The sequence below is a fragment of the Natator depressus genome, chromosome 2 (assembly GCF_965152275.1).
Source record: "Natator depressus isolate rNatDep1 chromosome 2, rNatDep2.hap1, whole genome shotgun sequence".
In the NCBI taxonomy this organism is placed as follows: Eukaryota; Metazoa; Chordata; order Testudines; family Cheloniidae; genus Natator; species Natator depressus.
This window is the reverse complement of record NC_134235.1, coordinates 154,482,481-154,506,807: the sequence shown is the minus strand read 5'-3', so window position 1 is coordinate 154,506,807 and position 24,327 is coordinate 154,482,481. Positions and strand designations below refer to the sequence as shown.

The window sequence follows — 24,327 nt, the reverse complement described above, 5'->3', positions numbered from 1 at the left end:
GGATTAAGTGCTGTGAGGAGGTTTGTGTGAATTAATTGGGTTTAGCAGTAATATTAGAAAAGTGATTGATTGTTGGCATTACGTGCTGCTTATAAAACTAAAGATGGTCAAATCATATTTAAAAAACCTAAAATGTACTGCTGCCTAGGAGCACAGAGAGGAGTACATAAGTGAGTGCTTCATTTGCTTGCTGAGGATCACACTTAAGCTTGTATCTTGGACACAGCTGTTCATATCAAAAAGTGAGTAACTCTGTGATTTTATTTATTTTTATTTTTTTTTTTTTATTTATTTTATTTTGCACCAATCCTTCTCCTTCTTTACTATATCATCCCCATCTTTGTTACTCTCACGCATTGGGGAACAGCTAAATATAGATGATAGACTCTTTGGGGCAGGGACTAAGTCATGTCTTTTTATTTGCTCTGTAAATTGCCTAGCACATTTGAGTGCCGTACAAATAACTACTGTAAATTTACAGGGTTGCAATGGAGAGCAGAATTTGGCCTCTGGTGTTCAAATAAAATCACTTAAAAAAACCCCTTCCGGTTCTTAAAGAATATTGACACCAAAAATGTTTCAAACCCACTTTTGGGATAGGTAATATTTCCATTCTTCCTTTCTAATATGATAGAAACCTCTGAGATATGGATAAGAAATAATGTGATTAACACTTTTCAGGTTGGCTCCTCCAAGATGCGGAAAAAAAAGCCACTGGCCACCTCTTCACCTTAGCCCTTGAGGGAGCCCTCTCCACCATCACCTTCCAGGAGTTTGCTACCTTCTCCTTACCCCTCCCTGTTCGCGAGCCTTGGGTCCGTCCCATCTCAAGGTCTCCCGGGTTGAGAGGAGCCACTGCTGTTTTGGCAGGTTGAGGGCTTGGCATGCAGAGTAGGACCCGGGTGCTGGCTGCACTTCCATAACATGCATGGTAATTACAAGATTTCTGTACAGCCATGCAGCTTACAGGAAACGTTGATCTCAAGTGGAAAAAGAAAAACAAAAATTGCACTTTAAATCTTTTCACTGGCAGCCAGCAAGGCAATAGAAAAACCAGCCAGGCCAGTTAAAAATGAGCCAAGTGGTAACCCTATTATACATGCATTCAGCAGGCTTTCTCTACCTTTTTCCTTACAGCTGTTAAACCCCATTCCACTTCCACATTTTGTAAATTAGACTCACTCTGAGTTTGCTCACCCTTTGAATGCTAATTTGGTGAGAGCCATTTACATTCATTTCCTGGCATTTTACACCCAACATACAGTATATCTTATGCTGCGGTTTATGGCACTGCTGAGTTTGAGCCACAGACTTCCATTAGAGTTTTGCCTGCATCCTGCAGGTTTACTCTGGACTACATTTAGTTAATAAGTGTAGAAACTGTGGATGGTTTCTTCTCTAACAGGCTCATCAGAATGCAGAAGTTGATGGCTGAGTCAGGAGTATTTGATAGATTAACAGAAAGGATAAACACTTACAAAGGAGCTGCACCTGAAAGGTGCCGAGTACCCATCATCAATTTTATAGATTTTGGGCTTGAGTATGACCCAAGTTAAGATGGTGTAAATCAGGAGTAACTCACTGTAAGAGAGAACTCAAAAACAGGCTGCTAGTGTTTAATAGCGTTACTGCACACAACTACTGACAATCTAAGCCTCCCTGCTGAGTGGCAGGGAGTGGGTTAGATGAAGCAAAGGCTTCCTCTAATGGGCCTTTTATAAATTTCTAGATAAAAGTTATGTTAACAGTGAAGGTAGAGAGTATGTATCCGCCAGCTATGGGTAAAATCATTACAGGGATGTTGTAATTATCGCAAAACCTCAGTTAGGATTAAACATTTTTTAAAAAATCCAAACATGTTAAGATAGGAATGTATCTGTAGGGCATCCAAACAACCTTAAGTCTGTACTGTACTGACTCTGTGCATTAAATATACAATTATGATTAGTGCATAATAGGGTTTGTAGTTCTACATTGAACTAATTTTTAAAGACACATTAGTATTTTTCATTTGTTCCCCTCATATTGTCACTGCATTTTTAAAGTAACTCATTTTTAAATGAATTTCAGTGTGTAAACTAATTAACAGGTGCCCAGATCGTAAGTGCTATAATTTTGGAGAGGATACTATGTATACTTTGTGCATAACATGATGGCTGAATCTCTGTTTTAAGTGCAAAACTCTCCTCAAACTTAACTATGGAACCACAAGCTCTAGATTACATTACTATAGGAAAAACAGCAGGATATATGCATAGTATGTAATTGAACATGCAGTAGTTTAGAAAGTAAATGACACAGAAAATTGAAAGGATAAGAATACATGCAATTTCTCTGTGAGCAGCTAAAAGGGCATATACATTTTTGGTCTGAATCATTCAAATTAAAATATTTAATGCATGTATCAAGCCATTCAAGACAAGTTACAGCTGGACAAAATGACTTTTTTTCAGGAACTGTCTTTATCCCCATAGTGAGATATTTGAGAGCCATCTATTCCTTATGTTGCAAATAATAGGTTTAATTTTTCTGAGGGTTTTCATGAAGATAATTCTGGTCCAGTTAATATAATGCCATGTTTCAGTGGTGACACACTTAGATATCTTCCATGAAATCAATGAAATATGCTACTTATTTTTTTTAATTAATAGATGCATTGTGTCTTTGAAGATTGACTTTGTAAGATCTAGTAATAAACCCATGCACTTATATTTGGTTTTTCTAGAGTACTGAATGAACTATGTATCCCTATTTGAATTTTCATTTTATCTGGGATTCAACTTGCTGACAAAATGCAGAAATGTGATGTGTACCTTATCCTAGTAATGAGATAATTTCTATAGTAGCAATAGAAAATGGGTAGAATCTTTTTTTTTCCAGGTGTAGAAAAGTCAAGGGAAATATCTCTTTTTTTCAGGAACAGCAGGAGAAGCAAACAACATCTCCAGGAGATGCTTGCATTAAAACAACACATATTTTCAGCTTTGTTAAATGTGAGGCTATAAATGAAATGAGCCTTATAAATGAAAAACTAAAAACTACGACTGAGTGTCATTTTTTCTAAGCAATTATGTAAAGGAAGTGCTAGCTCTGCCAGCAATTGAAATGGTGAAACTAGAGCTGAAAATGTGGGGGGAGAGGGGGTGTAGATGCAGGATGAGTAACATTCAGGGAGAAGAACATTTTAAAACCTTTAGGTGGATTTGAATCCCCATGAAAATGAAGGATTTATGGTTTTTGAACCAGGATTATTGTGGGAAGGTGTTTTGCCTCTCACTTCTGACTTCCAACAATATTGCCATTTTTTCACTCTTTAGGTACTTACATGGCTTCCATCACTGCGGTGTTGGAACAGTTCCCAACCATTTAATGGTGTTTATCCTCACAATGTCCCTGTGAAGTAGGGACATCCCATTTTACAGATGGGTAAATGGGCACAAAGAAGTTAAATGACTTCCTCTGTGATCATGTGCAAATATGTGGCAGAGTCCGAAATTAAATCCAGCTCTCCTGAGCCCCAGCCTCTGGTGTTCAGTGGTTACTCAGTGCTTAAGTTTCAGAGTAGCAGCCATGTGAGTCTGTATCCACAAAAAGAAAAGGAGTACTTGTGGCACCTTAGAGACTAACAAATTTATTTGAGCATAAGTTTTCGTGCATCCGATGAAGTGAGCTGTAGCTCACGAAAGCTTATGCTCAAATAAATTTGTTAGTTTCTAAGGTGCCACAAGTCCTCCTTTTCTTTCAGTGCTTAAGGTACGTGCCAAGAGCTCTGCTTTATTCTGTGTCCTGTTCAGGTGGCTGTGCATAAGAACCATAAGAGCTTCACAGCACCCCACCTGGACTCTTTCTGGGAAGTTCAGTCCTTAAAGGCACAGTCCGCAATACCACATAATCGAGAATCTTAACCACAAGACCATTCTTCCTCCCCTTTTAGTAGTGGGCTTCCTTTATGCAGAGATGGCCAATTCTGAATTTAATTTGTCATGTAGACAAAGGTGTTAGGGAGTAGGCTGAAAATGGGAGCGTCCAGCTCCTTTCAGTTGTGACCCAAAACAGACTTGACCTCACGTCAAGGCCTCCAAAGCTAAACTGTCATTTCATTGTGTAATCAATGTATCCTAGATACTGCTGCTTTGTGCATTCCATGCAAACACACAAATATAAATATAGTTTGTTGTGAAACTTAGTGGTTTGGGTGTGGCAGATATTATTACAATCACAAAACTGATCTATTTCTGGCAAGGAAAATGGGAGATAGTATCACACAAATACCTTTCCCCAACAGAGCGTTGTTGCTGATGGGATAAATGAAACGATGCTTACTAAACTGTAGAAGCAGTTATTGTGGCTTGCACCTTCTAATACTGATGAAAAGTGCAGCCTAAACATTACTGCTTATATGGCAACTCATATCACATTGACTTGTATTTCAACTTTTTTACAAAGTTATTCTCCCACAATGAGAGGTTAGTGAACTGTAGAGTCTTCTGAGAGGTCTACAGTTAGTCTGGCTCAGGTAGCTGCTGCACCAAGAAGGATGAAACATTTCTCTTCCTGTTTAAACCTAGGATCTTTGCTGAATAGGCCCTGTGCTGTGTGTGTGTGTGTGTGCGCGCATGTGCACATGCAAAATATAATCGCTAAGATTATGCCTGTACTCCATGAAAACTATAGTCCATTAGACTGTCAGATAAAAAAAAACTTCATCGCCACAGACTGTTAAGCAATAGTGCGTGGTTTGGGCCATCACCAAGTGTTGATACTGTAGATATATTTATTATTTGTATTGCAATAGCACCTAGGAGCATAATTCACATACCAGGACCCCCGTTGTCATGACTCGGACGTGGGTGGTCGAACCTATTGGTTGGAGCAGAAGTCAAGTATCAGGCCGAGTCAGCTACTTAAAAGGTCAGAGTCCGAGACAGAGGGTGAACTGAGAGTCAGTGTCAGGAGGCAGACAGGGTCAGCTTAGTGGGAGATTGGAGTTGGGCCCCAGGTAGGAAGCCGGAGTCTAGGGTCTATCGCAAGCAGGATCTGTAGCAGTGACAGGCAGACAGTCTGTGGTGTTGCTCAGACAGTTCCCATTCATGGCTTCCTGGTTTAAATACTGGTACCAGCCAATCAGTGGGCTTGAGGGGTCGCCACTCAGGTTCTGCTGGGAAGTTCTTCCTGCCAAGCCCAGCCTCCCAAGGACCTCCCTGGGAGCCCAGCCTAAGCTTCCCATGGTGATGCAAAAGTGTCCTGGGTCCAGAACCCCCATGGTCCCAGGTTCCAGGTCTGCAGGTTCTAACACCTATTATATTAGACACTGTACAAACACAGAACAGAAAGATGGTCCTTGCCCCAAAGAGCTTTTGATATAGAATTCTCCTTTGATTCCAACAGGAAGATTCACACGTGGATTGATGCTAGAGTGTGGTCAAATCAGTACTGTACAACGATGTACTTTTCACCTTTTTGTAACAGGCTGGCAGAGTTTGTATTAAAACCCCACCCTGTTAGCAGGTGATGATTTGGCTGGAAAATGTTAATTCCTTTTTGCTGATTCATTGTTGCACATGGCTCATCATCCCCTCCATTAACCCATTCACATGCAAATTGAGCCAGAGTTGTGCGATTCGGGTAATCTCGAAGGTTGGCACACTAATGATACCCCTTTAGCGGCTGCAGCTGCACGTTCATCCAGCTGTATGTAGGATCTGAGTGAGGCTGTAGCTGGCCAAATGCCTAAGCATGTGAAAACTTGACATATACTGGGGTGACTGGAATTGGACCTGGCCATCTGTGTTTGCAACGTTATGGGATAATGGAGGCACATGGGTGCCAAGGCCCCGTCAGTATTCACAATGCAGGAGAGAGAGAAAAAGAGAGATTAGCTAGGAACTGGCAACACAGATTGATGATAAAACCTACATGCAAGGCACAGAAACGTGACATTCTGCCTGATGACGTTGAGGGAAGTAGCATATCCCTATGCTCCATGTAAAAGACATGAGTTGGTTCACATCATAAAATGGGATAAGTTGTAAAATGGAGCAATATACCATGATAGTAAAACAATTGATATTTCTCACTTTGTTTTGTTATTCCTTTACTGAACTGTGTGTGTACCTACACATTTTTAGGGTGAGGTGAAGAAAACAAAATTTTAAAACATCAGATGAAATTAATGGGATTGCTGAAAGATCAGAAGTTTGTAGCATTGCAGATGTGCACTATATATATTGCTTGAATTATTACAGTACTAGTTTATTATTGACTTTAAGTGGGTCTTTTTCCAAACATGAAAGCAAGGAAATGTTCCCATTAGAAGTGAATAATTTTGATGTTGTCTGAGTCTATTCTATAATCTTTACAAACTGTTAAAGATTGTGGGCTGATTTCTACCCTCTTTAGCACTCCTGCAATCACGATGATCCTGATTCTACTCTGTTATGCTAGTTTAAATCAGGAGTAAGGCCACGGAAGTCCATGGAATCATACAGGTGTAAAAACAGCATAACTGAAAGGAGACTCAGGCCATAGTGCTCAGAGGTGTGGACAAGGGATACAAGGTGGGTGAGATACTATCTTTTATTGTTGTAACAGAAATTGGTCCAATAAAATATATTACCTCATCCATCTTGTCTCCCTAATATCCTGGGACTCTCATGACTACAGCTACACTGGACAAGGAACGTCAGTTCAGTAGCATTTGTCCTGTGTTGTTTAGCTGTCTAGTTTGTTATAAGCAGTGACTCTTCTATTGGTGAAGGACATAAAAGTTTATCTGTCTTATCTGTTACTTACCACAGACGGATCATTGTTACGGTATGTTTGAACCAATTTTAAAGTAAAGCTGGAAAAAGTAGAAGCAGAAACAAAGTTGAATGTCAGAACAACAAATCTAGGCTCCAGGGAAAGACAAAACTTCTGTCAAAACGTGGGGCAATGTTGACTGGCAAATCATGGTTATTTAAAATACCTAAAAAAAAGAGAAAGTAACTTAAAGGACTTACCGGTACGCCAGAGTCCGGGGCAGGGCCTCAATCGGAAGATGCGGGGCCTTTAAATCCCTGGAGTTCTGGTGGCGATTTAAAGGGCCGGGGCTACAGTAGCGGGGGATGGGAGGCTCAGGCCCTTTAAATTACCGCCGGAGCCCCATGGTAGTGGTAGCTGCGGCGGTGGATGGGAGCCCTGGGGCTCAAACGGCGATTTAAAGGGCCTGGGGCTCCAGCCGCCACTACCACAACGGAGCCCCGGGCCCTTTAAATCACTGCTGGAGCCCTGGGGCTCCCAGCCGCTGCCACTACCCCGGGGCTCCAGTAGCGGGGCTCTGGTGGCGATTTAAAGGGCGCGGGGCTCCGGCCACTGTCGGGAGCTCCAGGCCCTTTAAATCGCCGGCCTGGGGAAGCTGCCCCCTGCTGGTACGGCTCTTGCTGATACGCCGGACCGGAGCAGACTGGCTTACTTTCACCTCTGGTGAAAGTTCTTGAAGTACACTGCAACTTCTGTGGCAATAAAAGACCTAGTACTAGTCTGTCTATGCCTTGTTCATTCGGAAAATATAAGCAAGCTAAGAACAGAGAGTTGGAATGAAGTTTATTTCTCTCCCATTCTTATTCAAGGCTCAGATTGAACAAGACCACCAAATTCGAAACATAAGCCAGTACTCTGTCATTGCAGTGCATGGCGTTATTGTTAACAGCTATGTATTTCACCCCTAACGTTTATTAGTATTGTTCATAACTAGAAACTTAAACTGTTTTACTAATGCATTTTAAACCATTATTTGTTTTATTCACAGATGCTTCCTTGATTTACACTCTCTCTCTCTCTCTCTCTCTCTCTCTCTCTCTCTCTCTTTTTTTTTCTGGCCTAGTTACCTAGTCTCTCATGGCAAACTATTTTTTGTTTCTCAGAGCATGAGCTGAAACCCCTTTAATAGCTTTAGAAGTATGCTTACAGGACTGTATTTCAAGAGCCTTTAAAAGCCACTGTTTTTTCTTTACAAACTCATTAATACCACACTTCAGTGACACAGATGAGTGTTCTGCATCACTAAACCTGAGGTTGATGCACAGTGTGATATCTTAGTGGATGAAACTGATTTCAAATTTGAAAGTCAAATTATTTACAATTGATTATTTTTCTGATAGTGCTTTTGTAGCACATGTGTGTCTGGGTGTCCATATATGGGACAATTTGCTCAGTCCTCTGTGTCTGAAGAAAGCTCATCCTACAAATAAAGAATCCACTCTGAGGTCCATTTTCTTTTTTCTGCATGTAAGAAGCAGCCACTGTCCTATTCAGCAGCTAAGCTTATAAGAAAAAGGGCAGGTGAAGAGCTCCCTACAGAGCTGCTGCGAATTCCATTGGAAACATCAGTTGCCACGGGGATACTGAGCAACAAGACCACTGTAGCGCTTCCCTCTTGGTAGTTCTGTTGCCCTCATTTTCACAAGACCTAAGATTTGAAGCCTGCTTTCCAATTAGTCTTCTATTTATCAGGTGCCAGCACTACTTCTGTGCCTCTTGGGCCAGCTAGCCTCTGATAGGTTTTATTTCCCAGGCTTGAATAGCTGTTTTGCTGGAGTAAATTCTAAATTCACCACAATTGACCGGCGGTGTAACACTGACCTTAGAGTGATACTCTTTTAAAATCTCTTTTTGTGAGACCGAGAAGGTTAAAGGGTTTTGAGGTCTCAGGCTATCTTTTCAAGCTTGAGAATAGGAATCCAATCTATGTACTTTTAAATAACTCAAAACCTAATTGTCAGAGAGCTTGAAACAACCTTATTGCTGGTGTCTCAAGTTGCAGCACGGTGGCCTGAAAGAGGCATGTCCATGCATCCTCCAATTTGAGAAGCATCCAAAAGTTTGGGTACTGTGTACACTCTTTAGGACTCATCTCCCCCCTCCACCCCCAGCCCTTTCACCAGCCTTTATAATATGGTCTTATTTATCTTCATCCAAGTGCCTCTTGGACCTTTTAAGAGTAGGTGCTAGCAGCCATGCTGTAACTGGGACTTAGCCCTTTAAGGTAAAAGAATCCTGGGAAATGCAGTTCCCTAAGAAGGGACTGAGTCCACAGATCATATGACCAAAAGGTGACTGTAAGAGGCTTGTATAATAAACAACCTAAGTTTAGGATGGAGAGAGATCTGTGGGGAGCAGGAAGTGCTGTGGAAATCTCTCCTTGATGGGCCAGGGGAGGGGGCTTAAGAGGGCTGGGAAGCATTCAGCCTGGGAGAAGCTGTAGAAAAATCTTAGGAGACAGGCCATGTACGAAGTGGTTCAGGGAAAAGTAAAGCAAGGATGTTGAATGGGGTCCGCAGCCATTGAATGTTTAGGGTTCTTGTGCTGGAACCTGCCGTGGAAGGTGGATCTAGATTCTCCTACAGCTTCACCTGGAGATAGTGGGTATGCACCCCTGCATTAAGGGGGAAAAGGAATTATTGAGACCTACAGAGTCAGAGAGCCTGGAGAGAGCTGGCAAGTGACTGATTACAGCCTGGAAGTGTGGTGTGTTGCCTGGGAGGGTGTTGGCAGCGGACATGGTTCTGCAGCACCACAAGTGGCTGAGGATCAGGAAGAAATTTCCTGTGGTAAGATTCCTCTTGGGGTGGTGTCCTCCCAAACTGTCTCCAACAGGCAGCTATGTCTTAAAGGCATTGTTGTGTCCTATGTTTGTGGCCACTAAACAAGCCTCTCCTTTTCTCTTAAATTAGTGAGGCCCAGGAAGAATGTTACCTGTCCCATCAGCTCTGGCAGCAAGATTGTCAAAGGCTAGGTGGTTGCAGTGAGGAAAGATGACAGGAGTGTGGAGAGAGAATGGGCTAGTCGTCGTTTGGAGGGATGGCTTGGTAAGGGTGGGAAATGTGGCCATGTTTAAATTGTGGTGTGGGAAGGAGTATGGGAGGAACGGGGGAAGGGGGTCCTTATGTGACATTTTAAAATGGGTCTGATTCATGAATGAGTGAATTGCTTCATGACTTATGTCAGCCTCAAACTATTGAGAGATAAGGAGGAAACGAACCTGGGGTAGGTTAACTGCCTACTGTAGGGTTTCTGGCACCTACCTATGAAGCATCTGGTACTGGCCTTTGGCAGAGACAGGTTAGTGGCCTGAATAGACCACTGGTCTGATCCAGTATGGCAATTGTGTTTCCATATGAAGATTTAGGTTGGCTTTTTATTTTATTTTTCCCAAAATTGTTTGTTTCCAGTCTGAAGGATGACTAGAAGCCCAAAGCTACAATATTCAAAGGGTCTACGGACAGGAGATGCTCAGTTCCCATTGCCTATCAATGGGAGTTGAGTGAATAATGCCTTTATGCCTCTTTGAAAATTACACCCTAAACTTCTGTCAGTGTCTGTGATGCCTTCTGTCCAAGGTCACAAAATGTTTATTCAGAACATCCCTAGCGCTGTCCATGGTGCAGTCGCAGCCAGTGATTGTGCTTGGATGGCAGGATAAAATACTGTGCCTTTTTGGGGGAAGTACTATATCATTCACATATAAGAAATATCCTTCTTTGTAGCCATTAAGTGTCCCATAAAATATCTTGTGTGTTTGTTAACATTTTGGCATCACTCTTAGAAAGCAGGCTTTATTGTAAAGACCAGCTACTATAGTCTCAACTGTAATAAGTCATGCTGTGTTAAGGTGATGAGCTCTTTATTCTGCCCTGTCTCTAAAAAGGACACACGTAAATGGTTTTATTAAACATTTTCCAGATAATAGTACCACTATTTTCTAGTTTTTCTTCCCTCTTGACTTGCCCATCTCCATTATACCATTATTCTCTTTGAAGAAGCTATGTTATGTTTACCTTAGTGGTATACAGTATCCAGAAGGAAAGGGAAGAAAATCTATGTCAGCTCAAAAAGTATCTCCTTAGGAATCTATGAAAAATTAAAATCTTATATAAGGTGCTATAGACCCTGGATGATGTGGTCTTCGATGATTCCAAAAGAAATCATATTTTTGTGTGTGTGTCTCTCTCTCTCTCTCTTGTGATGGTCCAAAGAGATTACATTAAAACGATGCTTAATCAAAACAGTCACAACAGCAATATTTATTTCCTGAATACCATACAATGTGACTATTAAGCATTTCCTTTTCCCTTTTCCTGATTGCCTGGGCCAATCAGAACAATATAGGAAACTATAAAAAAAAAAAAAATCTTGTGTGAAAAGGGAAAATGTTTGCTGTTCACAGTTCAATTCCTAACAAGCATGTGCAGGTAGAAAAAACTGGCACAATGTCGTCTTCTGAAAATGGGCCCCGGAGTAGGAATAAATAGGTGATTTGCAATACCTTTCCGCGTCTATTGAAGGTGGTTTTTCCTACATTAGAAATAGGAATCACTAGAGAATAGGGTAGGGTGGGTAACCTTTATAGGATGCATTCTCTCCTGCATTGTTTTATGAAGGATAAGAAGCTTACTTTCCTTTGTTATTTCTGTTGGTTTGCTGTACTTATCTATCTTTTATTCATCTGCCTGTATGCATAGGTAAAGTAACGAAATGGTGCAGAGTGATAAAATATCTTTAGCCCAAGAGTGAGGGGAAAGACTCAAACCCTTTAATGGTGATTAGTGTGGGGCCTGTTCTACTCTCACTGAAGTCAAATAGAACAGGCTGGCTGTATTGAATTGGTGATTAAGCTGATAAATGCACAGGAAGTGAGGATCCCAAGGCCTTTGAGTAGCAAATCCTGAAATAACAGTTTAAAATAAAACTATTTGTTAATATAAAATATTATATTGGAGATAATCGACCAGATTCTTCTCTGAGCTACAACTGTACAACCCATTGATTTCAATAAAGTTGTGCTGGTGTAAATTAGATCAAAATATGACACCCAAAGGGATTTTGCCAGGTTAAATAAAAGATGGGTACTTACAAGAGATGGCTGCAGCAAGCTAAGTTCTGATTTAAATTTAGCTTCCCCATAGTTTGGTGGGTCAAGATGTAGGATTTTGGTACAGATCCTTTCAAATAAGTAGAGTTGTTTCCTCCATAGAAGGCTATAAAATAGCAACGCCATAGATCATTCCAGTTTAAGGGCAAATACAGTGGCTTTTATATTTTATTTATGTAAGAAATTACAGTGTGTCATTGTCAAGGTTCCTCCCCCACTCTGAACTCTAGGGTACAGATGTGGGGACCTGCATGAAAACCTCCTAAGCTTACTTTTCCCAGCTTAGGTTAAAACTTCCCCAAGGTACAAATTAATTTTATCTTTTGTACTTGGAATAACCACTGCCACCACCAAACTCTAACTGGGTTTACTGGGAAACTTAGTTTGGACACGTCTTTCCCCCCCAAAATCCTCCCAACCCTTGCACCCCACTTCCTGGGAAAGGTTTGGTAAAAATCCTCACCAATTTGCATAGGTGACCACAGACCCAAACCCTTGGATCTGAGAACAATGAAAAAGCATTCAGTTTTCTTACAAGAAGACTTTTAATAGAAATAGAAGTAAATAGGAGTAAAGGAATCACCCCTATAAAATCAGGATGGTAGATACCTTGCAGGGTAATTAGATTCAAAACATAGAGAATCCCTCTAGGCAAAACCTTAAGTTACAAAAAAGACACACAGACAGAAATAGTCATTCTATTCAGCACAATTCTTTTCTCAGCCATTTAAAGAAATCATAATCTAACGCATACTTAGCTAGATTACTTACTAAAAGTTCTAAGACTCCATTCCTGTTCTATCCCCGGCAAAGCAGCATACCGACAGACACACAGACCCTTTGTTTCTCTCCCTCCTCCCAGCTTTTGAAAGTATCTTGTCTCCTCATTGGTCATTTTGGTCAGGTGCCAGCGAGGTTACCTTTAGCTTCTTAACCCTTTACAGGTGAGAGGATTTTTCCTCTGGCCAGGAGGGATTTTAAAGGGGTTTACGCTTCCCTTTATATTTATGACAGTCATTGACCAATAATTACCTTTTATGCTTTCACCTTGGGAGCATTTTTCCTCTTGGAGCCAGGTACCTATTTTGATGGCTTGCCCTTGGAAGGTAATGAAGCCAGAGGTATTTCATAGGGCTCTGGGAGAGACTGCATTTTCTCCAAAAGACCACTCTCTAAAGGTTTTACTAGGAATTTAAATTACTGTGTTTGTCCTTGACCTCTAGCCACCTTCTTCCTTGGCTCCTCACAGGTCACTGTTGATTAACAGATGATATATGACAAATGAATTGAGAGTATAAACAGCTAGCTTTCAAGTGGAGGAAATCTAGCGCAAAGGCTGTTTGGTTGCAACATTTTTTTTTATTTTTATAAAATCTTATGCTGTGGCTTCTCTTTTTCAGTCAGAATAAGGAGAAGGTTGCAGGTGAGATAATTTGCACAGATCAGGTATTGATGCTGATATTTATTAGATTTGCCCTTCATCTTGAGGTGTTCTTGACTCATCTGCTGACTTTACTAGGAGTTACTGGAGTTGTCTGTCTTTGGCTTCTTTCTTTTCTCTCTGTGAGATCACAGAATAAATTGTCCTCAAGAGCTCTCAGATATGGTGTGCTGCAGGGTGCTGTCTTGCCATCCCTCATTCAGTGTGTTTATGGGACCAGGAGAAGGGCTAATGAGGATGTATAAGATGATTTTCAGCATGTAGGTGACCCTCAGCTTTATGGCTCCAACTTGTCTGACTCTGATAATGTGGTCAAGTGTCTTAGCCAATGTATAGTAGAGATTGAGGTATGCATGAGAGCTAGCTGGCCAAAGGTCAGTCCTACTAAGACTGTGGTGAGGATGGTGGGTTGGGGGAAGCAGCTGGAAGTGATGGCAAAGAGAAGATTGGCCCCTTTGATTGCGTGGGTTCATCCACCACTGGTTGCTCAAGTTTCTAGCTATGGGGTAGGTTTAAATCAGCAGCTGATTTAGACATTCATATTACAGTAATGACCAGGATGTTTTCCTCCTTTCAGATCTAGCTGAGAGGGTGTGATCTTTGCTCTCGGATGTGAACAAAGAGATGCATTATCCATACCTTTGTCACCTCCACGTTAGACTATTACAATATGTCGTACATGGGGCTATGCCTTACAACTGCTTGGAAAGTGAAGGTGGTAGGCTTACCAAGTGTGACTCTAGTGCTCCAGAATCTACATTCACAGCCTCTTTGTTTGCAGATAGAATGTAAGGCGGTGGTTTTAAGTAGTCAGAATCTGCTGACTTTCAGGACATGCAGCAAAGGCCATCTGTTTGCTAGGGTGGAGGTATAGGACTTGTGGATGGGAAGCTGCTTAGATCAGGGGTGCCCAACCTGTGGCTCTGGAGCCACATGCGGCTCTTCAGAAGTTAATATGCGGCTCCTTGTATAGGCACCGACTCCGGGGCTGGAACTACAGGCACCAACTTTCCAGTGGGCCGGGGGGTGCTCAATGCTCAACCCCTGGCTCTGCCACAGGCCCTTGCCCCCACTCCACCCCTTCCCGCCCCCTCCCCTGAGCCTGCCATGCCCATGCTTCTCCCCCTCCTCCCCAGAGCCTCCTGCACGCCATGAAACAGGTGATGGGGAGGAAGGGGGAGGCGCTGATTTGCAGGGCTGCCAGTGGGTGGGAGGCAAGGCGCTGGGAGCTGGGGGGGGGATGGGAGCTGATGGGGGGCTGCTGACATATTACTGTGGCTCTTTGGCAATGTACATTGGCAAATTCTGGCTCCTTCTCAGGCTCAGGTTGGCCACCCCTGCTTAGACCCCCTGGCTGGGTAAATGAATGCACTGTTGGGTGAAAGTTCCAGTATGCTGCCTGGTGATTATTTCTATGTAAACTATTATTCCAAATAATTGTCAGAGCCCCCAGAGCTGAAGTTAGTCATCTTTTTCTTTTCTTTTTTATTTGCATTTAAAATCTAAATAAATAAATAAAATGTAAGATTGTTTTAGATCCTTGTTGTATAAATATTTATGTAACTAACTGATCCAGTCTTGCAAATGAAATTATGATGATTCTGGGATTGATTACACCCTGAAACCTATTGATGTTCACAGTATTCTTTCTTCTCAAGGCTAGGCACTTTATACCCTTTGCATTATATATAATTGATGGCTTGTGCATATAGACATGGACGTGTGCAGCATGGATGTAAATTTCATTAGTTTTTTATATTTTATATGTGCTGTGAAAGTCTCTTTGTCTCGAGGTACAGCAGTTCAATTGATAGTCTCAAAAGAATAGTCTGATACTTTCAGAAGGGTAGTCTGATTTTTAACAATGCCATTGACTGCCCATGAATTATTTATGGTTATGTCAGTCCATCTCCAGTATTACATTCTGCCTTCAGTGCTTCTAAACTGGCTCTAATGACATTCCTAGCTAAGCAGTAATGAATGCCAGTATATAGCATTGCAGATTAAGTAATGCCTCATGTTAGTACTTGGAAAGTTACTTCTATCAGCTTGTATTTGTGCAATTCTACAGAATAGCACACTCATTAGTCAGTAATGTTAGCCTAGCTAGGTAACTGTATATTCAGGTACTTGGAAAACACAAAGGGTTACAGGTCTAACAGTTGGTGGCTGCTGGGTCCAGTGGAATGGATTCTGATCTCATTAATACTTGTGTAAATGGAATAGCTCTATGGAATTAATTGGAATAACTTTGGGATTTACACCACTGCAACTGAGATCAGAATCAGCTCTAGTACCTTTATTGCAGCTCAGGTTTGTGTTTGCTTTATTCAGGTTAACAGCCACAATTGTAATGCAGCCAAGTGGGAATTCTCAGTTGCACATCCAAGTGGCAGCTTGAGAAGGTGCAAAGTGTGGAAAGAGATAGCATTTGCTTTTGTGGATTATTTATAGGTTGTATTTGACCTCCACAGACAATAAGTGATGCATCCGCAGCACTTTCGGAGTGGAGTGTGAATTCTGAATGACAAAAATAAATACTTCTGACATTAGTTTATCGGGCAAACGACAAATAGTGCTTTAAAATGAGGTAATAAAAATTAGAGAGAGATACTGACCGTATATATGATAGTTACTAACTAAGCTCGTATTGATAGTACAATTAGTGCCAGGGGAAAAAAAACTTCAGGGAGGCAGTGCCTGAATCAGTGATGGAGACAGTTCTATGTTCCATGCTGAGCTCCAGTCACTAATTAAGTGATGGATAATTGCTAATGAAAATAAACTGAGCTTTCAGAATGAAGTGTAAGCTGCTGAGGGTGCAGAGATATTCCTCAAGAAGGGAGAACAAAAATCAGGAGAAAAGCAGCATTTCCATCTGTGTAGTGTTGGCAGCAGTCCGTTCCAGGATTCTTTAGTCCAGGTCAGTCCAGGCCTTAGGGGGGATGTTAATAAAGAAGGGGGTGACCATAGGGTTTGTTTAGCTTGTCTAACTACCAGAGCACTCAGGAGAGCTACAAGCTTCGAACACTGCCTCGCAGGCTGGATAAAGAATCTTCTTCATAATCATTGCAGCTGAGTCCTGTCTCTTTACTGCTACAAGGGACGCTACAGTCTGCATGAGTAACAGAGATAGAGGCAGGGTATTGTAAAATGGGACCCTAGCTCTACCCTAAGCTATCTCGGTGGGACAAGAAGCAACTGGTCTCTCACTGCTCCTGGCATTACCCAGAGGAACAGGCTGGCTGTAGTTCCCTGCCTGTGGGAAGGGGTGGGGCACTAGTAACTCCAGGGGACGTCCTTTCTCCTGATCTACCTAGCAAGACTACCACCAGCAAGGCCTGGCCTACTAGGTCCCTAGAACACTTTGGGTTTGGGTATAAGGTTACAACACAATTACCCTTGCAGGACACCAGAAGGACAACAGAACTGCTTGTGAGATCCTGGGACTGAGCCTGAACACTGGAGATTACGGCAAAGGAGTTTCCAAATCACCTCACCCTCTCGTCACAGTACCTCCTTCATAGATGCTCCTCTGACCGACGTCAGATCCATCAGTGAGGTGGAGTGCTCGAACCCAGTTACTAGAGAGATTCCCAATAAGTAACTTACCCCTAATGGAGTAGTTGCTTTATCTAGAATTAAACTGTTAAAGAGGCGCACACACAAAACACTAACTCAAATCAAGGGGATTTATCTTTCTCAGGAACAGCCTGAAAATAGGAGAAAACTTGTTAGCAGGTTTCAAAATATACTAACCAGCTGAAAGGTTTTAAAATATACTACAGCAATCCTTGCACTGTTTCCTACACCCAGATGAAAAGACATGCTAAACTATTTATATGTATATGTAACTCTTCTGCCAGGTGGAGCTGGCAGCAACAGGAGTCAGGTTCAATATCTTGGGGTTCCTTTGCAACACTACAATACAGAACCAGCTGGAGCCCCCACCTAGTAACCGGGCCTAGTTGCACAACACCCCTAGGTGTCTCTAAAAGGTAATACTTCCCCTTTCGCAAGCACAGAGTCCGAGTGTGGGAAAGAAACTTAAAAAAAAAAAGGGGGGGGGGGGAATAACCCAGCATTAACTTGGGAAAATGCCACAAGCAGGATTCATAAGCATAAAACGATGAGTAAAACCACCCACCTCAGAGTATGTTGGGCAGCATCCTTCATCTCAAATTCTAAAGTCCAACAACCGAAAGTTCCTCTAACGTGCCCCACCCTTCTCCCTCACTGCACCCCACAGAAATTTATATGGGGAGTTCTGATGTATAAAGGAAAATAAGTGAATCAAACAGTTTAGAAAGGGGTCAGCATTCTAAGATCGTCCAACTCTGAGATACCTGGAAGCAGAGACTCTTAGTGAAGTGGTTAGGGAAACAAGTACTTCACCATGAATTGTGGCTTCTTCTTTTTATTCTTGATTATAGACGTTTCAGGAGGTTAAATCAAGTGTCCTAAATTTAACCAAATTATTTATCAAACAATCAGGGGCTTCCAGAATTTTTGCAAGGCAACTTGTGTCCTAATTTTTACGAATGCAAGAAGCTATATTAATGTAGGTTGCACAGTTAAACACACAAATGTCGGAACATAATAAAGTTAAAGGAAAATATGAAACTAACTCAGCCCCTATATACAATGCAGGTCAGGCCAGTTTTCCAGCTGTCATATATTGGCGTCCTTTCACTGAAGTGCTAGATGGTTTCATTTGGTATGATTTGAGAAAAGGAAAAGTCCACAGTTTATGAAACTTAACACATTCTAGTTAGCAAAGGCCGACTCTTCCTGTTGACATCACTAGTAACCTGCACACTAACTGCCATGGCAGGCACCAACTGACCTTGGAGGAACCACTATTTGTTAGTATTCTAGGCTGTTTAACCATTTCCATGTTTGTATTTGTATATACCATTCTGCATGTGGTTTCATCCCTTGTGCAGACCACTTCACTTCCTTAATTTGTCAGTTTAAACTGATTTAAGAACTTAAGGCTGTATTTTAAAGGTATTTAGTTGTCAAGTGGGATTTTCAAAAGCACCTGTGTGCCTTACTTCTATTGAAATCAATGGGTGTTAGGTACCTGTGTGCTGTTTTTAAAAAAAAACCACTAAGCACCTTTTTGCATCGTAGGTGCCCAAATACCTTTGGAAATCTGTCCCTTATATCATCTCAAGTACCTTCCAGCTATTTCATGCTCTAGTTTGGTTTTAAGGCCTAAGATCATTTTAAGCCACAGAATGTATGCCATAAAACACTATATGTGGAGACAGCCAAGGGGCTAGAAAGCTGGGCAGGGGATGGGAGGATGCATGTGAAGAGGTAACAGCTGGGTAAATTCATTTGGTGCTGTCAAGGTTCCTTCCCCACTTTGAACTCGAGGGTACAGATATGGGGACCTGCATGAAAAACCCCCTAAGCTTATTTTTACCAGCTTAGGTTAAAACTTCCCCGAGGTACAAACTATTTTACCTTTTGTCCCTGGACTTTATTGCTGCCACCTCCAAGCGTCTAACAAATATAACAGGGAAAGAGCCCACTTGGAAACGTCTTTCCCCCCAAAATCCCCGCAAGCCCTACACCCCCTTTCCTGGGGAAGGCTTGATAAAAATCCTCGCTAATTTGCGTAGGTGAACACAGACCCAAACCCTTGGATCTTAAGAACAATGAAAAAGCAATCAGGTTCTTAGAAGAAGAATTTTAATTGAAGAAAAAGTAAAAGAATCACCTCTGTAAAATCTGGATGGTAAATACCTTACAGGGTAATCAGATTCAAAACAGAGAATCCCTCCAGGCAAAACCTTAAGTTACAAAAAGACACAAAAACAGGACTATACATTCCATTCAGCACAGTTTAGTTTATCAGCCATTTAAACAAAACAGAATCTAACGCATATCTAACTAGATTGCTTATTAACCCTTTACAGGAGTTCTGACCTGCATTCCTGCTCTGGTCCCGGCAAAGGCAACACACAGACAGAGAACCCTTTGTTCCGCTCTCCCCCTCCAGCTTTGAAAGTATCTTGTCTCCTCATTGGTCATTTTGGTCAGGTGCCAGCGAGCTTACCTTTAGCTTCTTAACCCTTTACAGATTAAAGGGTTTTTTCCTCTGGCCAGGAGGAATTTAAAGATGATGGTAAGCCTTCCCTTTATATTTATGACACGCCCCCCAAATCACAGATAGGTGAAACACTGGCTGGGATTTCTTCCTGGAGCTCTAGGAGAAAACAGAGTTAATAAGACACATGCACCTCTAAATATACTACCAAGTGTATAAAGACTAACAATATTTTCCACATCTCAAGGACGATTTTAACCAGTTGATTCTGGGAAACTTTCACGGGAGAGTGCATCACCACTTTGTTAGAAGCTCCTGAGATGTGTTGGATGTCAAAATCTTGGAGAGCTAAACTCCACCGAATAAGCTTTTTATTTCTCGTGGCAGTATGAAGCCACTGTAGCGCAGCATGGTCGGTTTGCAGGTGTAAATGCTGTCCCCAAATGTATGGGTGTAGCTTTTCCAGAGCGTAGACAATAGCGTAACATTCTTTTTCACTGACTGACGAGTTGCTTTCCCTCTCAGACAGCTTGTTGCTGAGAAACGCTACAGAGTGGAATTCTTGATCAGGTCCTTCCTGCATTAAAACTGCTCCCACACCACACTCGGATGCATCTGTGGTTACTAGGAATGGTTTGTCAAAGTCTGGGCCCCTTCGCACAGGGTCAGACATGAGTGTCACTTTAAGCTGGTTAAAGGCCTTCTGACACTCTTCGGTCCACTGAAAGGCATTTGGCTGTTTCTTTTTGTTTAGGTCTGTCAGTGGGGCGGCAATTTGGCTGTATTGCGGTACAAATCGCCTGTAATATCTGGCCAAGCCTAAGAAGGATTGGACCTGTTTCTTTGACTTTGGGACAGGCCACTTTTGGATAGCATCCACTTTGGCCTGTAGGGGGTTGATAGTTCCTTGACCCACCTGGTGTCCAAGGTAAGTCACTCTGTTTAGGCCTATTTGACACTTCTTAGCCTTAACAGTTAGTCCTGCCTCCCTTATGCACTCGAAGACTTTTTGTAGATGTTCCAGGTGTTCTGCCCAGGAATCCGAAAATATGGCCACATCGTCCAGGTAGGCGATTGCATATTCTCCCAATCCCTCTAGGAGACCATCTACAAGTCTTTGGAAGGTGGCAGGTACATTCCGCAGCCCGAAAGGGAGTACATTAAATTCATACAGCCCGACATGTGTGGTGAAGGCTGACCTTTCCTTGGCGGATTCATCTAGCGGTACCTGCCAGTATCCCTTGGTTAAGTCCAAGGTAGAGATGAACTGGGCCCGTCCCAGTTTCTCTAATAGTTCATCTGTGCGTGGCATTGGATAGTTGTCTGGGCGAGTTACAGAATTTAGCTTACGGTAGTCCACGCAAAAATGTATTTTCCTATCTGGTTTGGGAACTAGAACCACTGGAGATGCCCATGCACTGCCAGAGGGGCGGATTACGCCCATCTGTAGCATATCCTGGATCTCCTGTTCTATAGCAGTTTTAGCTTGAGGAGACACCTGGTAAGGTTGGGCTCTAATTGGGTGAGCATTACCTGTGTCGATGGAGTGGTATGCCCGTTCAGTCAGTCCTGGGGTGGCTGAGAATGTCGGCGCGTAGCTAGTGCACAGCTCTTTGATCTGCTGTCACTGCATATGCCCAAGGGTCAGGGAGAGGTTCACCTCTTCCACGCCACCATCTCTTTTCCCTTCGTAGTAGACACCTTCAGACCACTCAGCATTGTCTCCTCGCTGGGCTGTAAACTGACAAACCTTTAATGCTCTGGAATAAAAGGACTTTAGAGAATTAATATGGTACGCCTTAGGCTTTCGGTTGGAGGTGGGGAAGGCTATGAGATAATTAACAGCTCCCAGGCGCTCCTGGACCGTGAATGGCCCTACCCACGACTCTTCCATTTTATGGGCCTGGAGCGCCTTTAAGACCATGACCTGGTCCCCTACTTTGAAGAAACGCTCTCTGGCATGTTTATCATACCAGGCTTTTTGCTCTTCTTTAGCCCTTGCTAAAGAAAACCTACAGGATGCTCAAGAGGTTCAGAGGGTGTTTTGTAGGTTGGTTACAAAGTCCAGAATGTTAGTTCCTGGAGAAGGTGTAAACCCCTCCCATTGCTGCTTCACCAACTGTAATGGCCCCTTAACCTCGCGGCCATATACAAGTTCAAATGGTGAAAACCCTAAACTGGGATGTGGTACAGCTCTGTAGGCAAAGAGCAACTGCTGCAACACTAGGTCCCAATCATTGGAGTGCTCGTTTACGAATTTACATATCGTGGCCCCCAAAGTCCCATTAAATTTCTCCACCAGGCCATTTGCTTGATGATGGTAAGGGGTGGCAACCAAGTGATTCACCCCATGAGCTTCCCAAAGGCTTTCCATAGTTCCTGCCAGGAAATTAGTTCCTGCATCTGTGAGGATGTCGGAGGGCCAACCTACCCTGGCAAAAATCTCTACTAGTACCTGGCACACACTTTTAGCCCTGGTGTTGCTTAGAGCTACTGCTTCCGGCCATCGGGTGGCAAAATCCATGAAAGTCAGTATGTACTGCTTTCCTCTGGGTGTCTTTTTCAGAAAAGGACCCAGAATATCCACAGCTACTCGCTGAAATGGAAATTCAATGATGGGGAGTGGCTGGAGAGGGGCTTTGACCTGGTCTTGGGGTTTTCCCACTCTTTGGCACATCTCACGAGACCGGACATAGGTAGAAACATCCTTGCCCATTCCCTCCCAGTGGAATGACCTCCCCAAACGGTCTTTGGTCCTGTTCACCCCAGGATGGCCACTAGGATGATCATGGGCTAAGCTCAAGAGCTTGACCCCGTACTCAGTTGGAACTGCCAACTGTCTCTGAGGATGCCAGTCTTCCTGGTGTCCACCAGAAAGAGTTTCCTTATATAAAAGTCCTCTTTCTACAACAAACCCGGATCGGTTAGAAGATCTGAGAGGCAGTGGGTTGCTCTGTGCCACCGTCCAAGCTCTCTGGAGGCTTTCATCTGCTTCCTGTTTGGTCTGGAACTGTTCCCTTGATGCTGGAGACATCAATTCCTCATTGGATTGTGGACCTATGCTTGGTCCCTCTGGAAGCAATGTAGGGGATGGGGCTGTTTCCGTTGGCTGTGAACTGCACTCCGCTGGTGCACTATGTTGGGGTTCAGGCTCCGGCTGAGCCTCTCGTGTAGGGTTATCGTCTGCTGCCGGTTCAGGTTCGGTGGGGCCCTCTGGTGTTGGGGTTGCAAGTACTAGATTCAGTGCTGACAATGGGTCTGGTGCTTGTTGTTCTGCTGGTTCCGGTTCTGGGACTGGCTCTGTCTGGGTCTCTGGGACTGGATCCACTACTGCTGTTACAGACGCTGGCCTGGGGTCCAGTTCCATCACCTCTGACCGGGTCCTGGTAGAAGTTTCCGGAACAGAGTTAGGCGTGATGGCTTGTTTAGCCTGGCTGCAGGTGACCATTCCCACCCTTTTGGCTCGTTTCACATGATTGGCCAAGTCTTCCTCCAACAGCATGGGGATGGGATAATCATCATAGACTGCCAAACTCCACATTCCTGACTAGCCCTTGTACTGGACAGGCAACTTGGCTGTAGGCAAATTGGAAGAGTTTGACTTGAAGGGTTGAATTGTCACTTGGATCTCTGGGTCTATTAAATTTGGGTCCACTAAGGAAGCATGGATAGCTGACACTTGCACTCCGGTGTCCCTCCACGCGGTGACCTTCTTCCCGCCCACACTCAGAGTTTCCCTCCGCTCCGAGTGTATCTGGGACGTATCTGGGCCTGAGGACCTCTGGTGTGATTCCGGTGCAATGGTCTGTAATCTCTTGGTGTTCTTGGGGCAGTTGGCCTTTACGTGCCCCAGCTCGTTACATTTAAAACATCATCCAGCTGATGGGTCACTGGGGTGAGGTGGATTGCTGGAGAATGGTGTGGCAAGACAATAAGGTGTCTGGAGTGTTCCTTGGTGTGTAGTTGGGTCCTTGGGCTGCCCCCGGTAGTAGGGTGTGGTTTGAGGGTGTCCGTTCTGGTATCCGCTCCAACTGCGACCAGGGTTGTTCCTCTTTCCTCCCTCCACCCATTTTGTTCCGGCTTGCCCCGTCTCTCTGGTGGTCTGGGACTGCTCGTATTGATCAGCATAAGAAGCAAGACTTTCTACTGAGTCCATTTTCTTATCCCATAAACACTGTTTTATTTCCTCCTTGGACATATTCAGGAATTGCTCCTGAGCTATCAAATCTCACATTCCATTAAAGCTAGTGACACCCCTTCCTTGGACCCATTTATCGAACAGATCCTTCATCTGGTTTAGATAAGCCACATTACTTAGTCCAGGCTCTCTTAAGGGTTCGAAATTTTACTCTGTACGTTTCAGATGTAATTTGAAATTGCTTTAAAACCAAATCCTTGAACTTATTATAGTCAGAAGCCTCATCAATAGGCATCTTATTGAATATGTCCAGAGCTCTTCCAGTCAATTTTGCGACCAATGTGGTCATCCTGTAAGCTTCAGGAATTTTATGGAGAGTGCACAGTCTCTCAAAGGTGAGAAAATATTCAGCAATATCGCTGGATTCATCATACTGTGGACATAGTCACTCCCATTTGTGGATTGTTGGGGAAGGATTGTTAGGGTTATCCAGTCGATTCCGCTCAGCCCTTATCTTCTCCATCTCCAGTGAATGCTTCCTCTCTTTTTCCTTCTCCTTCAGTTCTTTTTCCATAGCTCTCCTGTGGGCAGCCTCTAGGGTTTTTTCTGCCTCTTTTGCTGCCTCCAGTCTGGTTAACTCCAATTTGTGTTGTGCCTTGGTTTCTGTCATGTTAGCCTCTCTGTTTTTTAACTAACTTTACACCCGAGAGTTAGAAATCAAACAAACTTGGCTTGTCAAAAAATATATATATAAGTTGTGCTGTAATCGGATTCCT

The 24,327-nt window shown here is 43.1% G+C and overlaps 1 protein-coding gene across 16 annotated transcripts in view; it reads left to right on the top strand.

Moving 5' to 3' along the window:
• Positions 1-24,327, top strand: part of LOC141982806 (poly(rC)-binding protein 3-like) — a 714,223-nt gene that overhangs the window by 301,238 nt on the left and 388,658 nt on the right. The window lies entirely within an intron of this gene.